Below are 5,000 nucleotides of genomic sequence, written 5' to 3' on the forward strand. Positions count from 1 at the left end.
GCGGAGGAGGGAGGCTCCGACTGGGACTGTGGTCCCAGGGGGTGCGGGTGTGAGCGGTGCCAGGGCAGGGAGGGAGTATGGAGGCAAAGAGGCGTACCAGGCTTCCCCCCTCCGTGTTGCAGGTCCAGGGCCAGGGACACAGCAGCACGGCTCCTTCCCCGTCCGACTACCAGGGGCGCGGAGCTCCTGGGGCCGGGGCTGTGGGGTTTAGTCCGCGGAGGGTGGCTTAAGTGTGGGTGCCCGGGTCCGAGAGGTGCTCAGGGCTGGCTGGTGGGCGGCAGAGGCTCCGACGGGGACTGTGGTCCAAGGGGGTGCGGGTGTGAGCGGTGCCAGGGCAGGGAGGGAGGGAGGGAGTATGAAGGCAAAGCTACAGCACAGCTCCTCCCGGGTCCGACTACCAGGGGCGCGGAGCTCCTGGGGCCCGGGTTTTGGGGCTTAGTCCGCGGGGGGTGGCTTAAGTGTGGGTGCCCCGGGTCCCAGAGGTGCGCAGGGCTGGCTGGCGGGGGAGGGAGGCTCCCAATGCCAGGGTGGTCCTCTGGGGTCAGGGTTAGGGTAAGGGTTAGGCCTGGGACACTACAGCACAGCTCTTCCCGGGTCCGACTACCAGGGGCGCGGAGCTCCTGGGGCCCGGGCTGTGGGGTTTAGTCCGCGGAGGGTGGCTTAAGTGTGGGTGCCCGGGTCTGAGAGGTGCTCAGGGCTGGCTGGCGGGCGACGGAAGCTCCGACTGGGACCGTGGTCCCAGGGGGTGCGGGTGCGAGCGGTGCCGGGGCAGGGCCAGAGGATGGAGGCAAAGAGGCGTACGGGGCTCCCCCTCCGTGTGTGGGTGTGTTGCAGGTCCAGGGCCAGGGACACAGCAGCACGGCTCCTTCCCCGTCCGACTACCAGGGGCGCGGAGCTCCTGGGGCCGGGGCTGTGGGGTTTAGTCCGCGGAGGGTGGCTTAAGTGTGGGTGCACGGGTTCGTGAGGTGAGCAGGGCTGGCTGGCTGGCGGAGGAGGGAGGCAGGCTCCCAATGCCAGGGTGGTCCTCTGGGGGTCCATCTTTGCGTGGGTGCCCTGGTGTGAGAGGTGCGCAGGGCTGGCTGGCTGGCTGGCTGGCTGGCTGGCTGGCTGGCTGGCTGGCTGGCTGGCTGGCTGGCCGGCCGGCCGGCCGGCTGGCCGGCTGGCTCTCGGCCCCCGTGCCCCTGTTGGTGACGGCAAAGTTCATTCCGCCTACCAGGGGCCCGAGGCCCAGCTCACAGCTGGCCGTGTGTCTGACCCGTCGGTACATGTGTGCAGCCACTACGGGTGCCTGCCTCCGGACTGGCAGTCCCCAGGCAGTGTTTCCCCCCTTTCATACACTGAATCTTGGCTCCTTTTCCCCTGTTGATGAGAGCAAAGTTCATTCCGCCTACCAGGGGGTCGAGGCCCAGCTCACATCTAGCCGTGTGTGTGCCCGGTCAGGACATGCGTACGGCCACTGCGGGTGCCTGCGCTCGTAGTGGCAGTCCCGAGGCAACGTTTCCCCCTGCTTACACTGGAGATTGGCCCCCGTGCCCCTGTTGGTGACAGCAAAGTTCATTCCGCCTACCAGGGGCCCGAGGCCCAGCTCACATCTAGCCATGCGTGTGCCCCGCCAGGACACGCGTACTGCCGCTACGGGTGCCTGTGCCTGTAGTGGCAGCCCCGTAGTGGCAGTGTTTCCACCTACTCACTCCGGAGATCGGCTCTCGTGGGCCTGTAGGTGACCATCAAGTATATTCCGCCTACCAGGGGCACGAGGCCCAGCTCAAAACTAGCCACGCGTGCTTCCCGTCAGGACGTGAGTACGGCCACTGCGGGTGCCTGCACCCGCAGTGGCAGCCCCGTGGCAGTGTCTCGCCCTTCTCTCACCCGATCACGGCTCCCGTGCCCCCCTTGGTGAGGGTGTAGTATATTCCGCCTACCAGGGGCACGAGGCCCAGCTCACATCTAGCCATGCGTGTGCCCCGTCAGGACATGAGTACGGCCACTGCGGGTGCCTGTGCCTGTTGAGGCAGCCTCGAGGCAGGGTTCCCCCCTACTTACAACGGATCTCGGCTTCCGTGCCCCTGTGGGTCACGGTGAAGTATATTCCAACTACCAGGGGCACGAGGCCCAGCTCGCAACTAGCTATGTAATGGCCCCCACAGGACATGGGTACGGCCACTACGGGTGCCTATGCCTGTAGTGGGGGCCCCGAGGCAGTGTTTCCCCCTGCTTACACCGACTCTCGGCTCTCTTGCCCCTGTGGGTGACCATAAAGTACGTTCCACCTACCAGGGGCACGAGACCCAGCTCACAACTGGCCATGCTTGTGTCCCATCAGGACATGTGTACAGCCACCACTGGTGCCTGCACCAGCAGTGGCAGCCCCGAGGCAGTGTTTCCACCTACTCACTCTGGAGATCGGCTCTCGTGGGCCTGTAGGTGACCATCAAGTATATTCCGACTACCAGGGGCACGAGGCCCAGCTCACAACTAGCCATGCGTGCTTCCCGTCAGGACGTGAGTACGGCCCCCGCAGTGGCAACCCCCGAGGCAGTGTCTCGCCCTTCTCTCACCCGATCACGGCTCCCGTGCCCCCGTTGGTGAGGGTATAGTATATTCCGCCTACCAGGGGCACGAGGCCCAGCTCACATCTAGCCATGCGTGTGCCCCTTCAGGACATGAGTACGGCCACTGCGGGTGCCTGTGCCTGTTGAGGCAGCCTCGAGGCAGGGTTCCCCCCTACTTACAACGGATCTCGGCTTCCGTGCCCCTGTGGGTCACAGTGAAGTATATTCCAACTACCAGGGGCACGAGGCCCAGCTCGCAACTAGCTATGTAATGGCCCCCACAGGACATGGGTACGGCCACTACGGGCGCCTATGCCTGTAGTGGGGGGCCCCGAGGCAGTGTTTCCCCCTGCTTACACCGACTCTCGGCTCTCTTGCCCCTGTGGGTGACCATAAAGTACGTTCCACCTACCAGGGGCACGAGACCCAGCTCACAACTGGCCATGCTTGTGTCCCATCAGGACATGTGTACAGCCACTACTAGTGCCTGCACCAGCAGTGGCATCCCCGTGGCAGTGTTTCCCCCTGCTTACACCGGATCTCGGCTCCCGTGCCCCTGCCGGTCACAGTGAAGTATTTTCTACCTACCAGGGGCACGAGGCCCAGCTCACATCTAGCCATGCGTGTGCCCCTTCAGGACATGAGTACGGCCACTGCGGGTGCCTGTGCCTGTTGAGGCAGCCTCGAGGCAGGGTTCCCCCCTACTTACAACGGATCTCGGCTTCCGTGCCCCTGTGGGTCACGGTGAAGTATATTCCAACTACCAGGGGCACGAGGCCCAGCTCGCAACTAGCTATGTAATGGCCCCCACAGGACATGGGTACGGCCACTGCGGGTGCCTATGCCTGTAGTGGGGGGCCCCGAGGCAGTGTTTCCCCCTGCTTACACCGACTCTCGGCTCTCTAGCCCCTGTCGGTGACCATAAAGTACATTCCACCTACCAGGGGCACGAGACCCAGCTCACAACTGGCCATGCTTGTGTCCCATCAGGACATGTGTACAGCCACTACTGGTGCCTGCACCAGCAGTGGCATCCCCGTGGCAGTGTTTCCCCCTACTTACACCGGATCTCGGCTCCCGTGCCCCTGCCGGTCACAGTGAAGTATTATCTACCTACCAGGGGCACGAGGCCCAGCTCACGTCTAGCCATGCGTGTGCCCCGTCAGGACGTGAGTACGGCCACTTCGGGCGCCTGCACCCGCAGTGGCAGCCCCGAGGCAGGGTTCCCCCCTTCTAACAACGGATCTCGGCTTCCTTGCCCCTGTGGGTCACAGTGAAGTATATTCCGACTACCAGGGGCACGAGGCCCAGCTCACAATTAGCCATGCGTGCTTCCCGTCAGGACGTGAGTACGGCCACTACGGGTGCCTGCACCCGCAGTGGCAGCCCCGAGGCAGTGTTTCGCCCTTCTCTCACCCGATCACGGTCCCGTGCCCCCGTTGGTGAGGGTATAGTATATTCCGCCTACCAGGGGCACGAGGCCCAGCTCACATCTAGCCATACGTGTGTCCCATCGGGACATGTGTACAGCCACTACTGGTGCCAGCACCAGCAGCGGCATCCCCGAGGCAGGGTTCCCCCCTACTTACACCGGATCTCGGCTCCCGTGCCCCTGCCGGTCACAGTCAAGTATTTTCTACCTACCAGGGGCACGAGGCCCAGCTCACAGCTAGGGCCCTCACATTGTCATGCAATGTGAGAGGGAGATGGCAATGAGGATGTTTTGCTTTGTCTTGTCTTGTTTTGTTTTGTTTTGTTTGGGGTGTGTGCGCAGGGGGTCGTACGGGGGGACCTGTGTCCGGAGCGAGTCCCTCCCTCCCTCCCCCTCTCTCTCTTGCTCTCCCTCTCGTGCCCCTGGTACGTGGAGGTGAGAGGGAGATGGCAATGAGGATGTTTCGCTCTGTCTTGTTGTGTTTTGTTTTGTTTGGGGTGTGTGCGCAGGGGGTCGTACGGGGGGACCTGTGTCCGGAGCGAGTCCCTCCCTCCCTGCCTCCCCCTCTCTCTCTTGCTCTCCCTCTCGTGCCCCTGGTACGTGGAGGTGAGAGGGAGATGGCAATGAGGATGTTTTGCTTTGTCTTGTTGTGTTGTGTTTTGTTTGGGGTGTGTGCGCGCAGGGGGTCGTACGGGGGGACCTGTGTCCGGAGCGAGTCCCTCCCTCCCTCCCTGCCTCCCCCTCTCTCTCCTGCTCTCCCTCTCGTGCCCCTGGTACGTGGAAGTGAGAGGGAGATGGCAATGAGGATGTTTTGCTTTGTCTTGTTGTGTTGTGTTTTGTTTGGGGTGTGTGCGCGCAGGGGGTCGTACGGGGCGGACCTGTGTCCGGAGCGAGTCCCTCCCTCCCTGCCTCCCCCTCTCTCTCTCTCTCCTGCTCTCCCTCTCGTGCCCCTGGTACGTGGAAGTGAGAGGGAGATGGCAATGAGGATGTTTTGCTTTGTCTTGTTGTGTTGTGTT

The sequence above is a fragment of the Halichoeres trimaculatus genome, unplaced genomic scaffold, assembly GCF_033239565.1.
Source record: "Halichoeres trimaculatus isolate MK-OKI-2021-1 unplaced genomic scaffold, fHalTri1.1 fHalTri1_scaffold_54, whole genome shotgun sequence".
NCBI classification, from domain to species: Eukaryota; Metazoa; Chordata; class Actinopteri; order Labriformes; family Labridae; genus Halichoeres; species Halichoeres trimaculatus.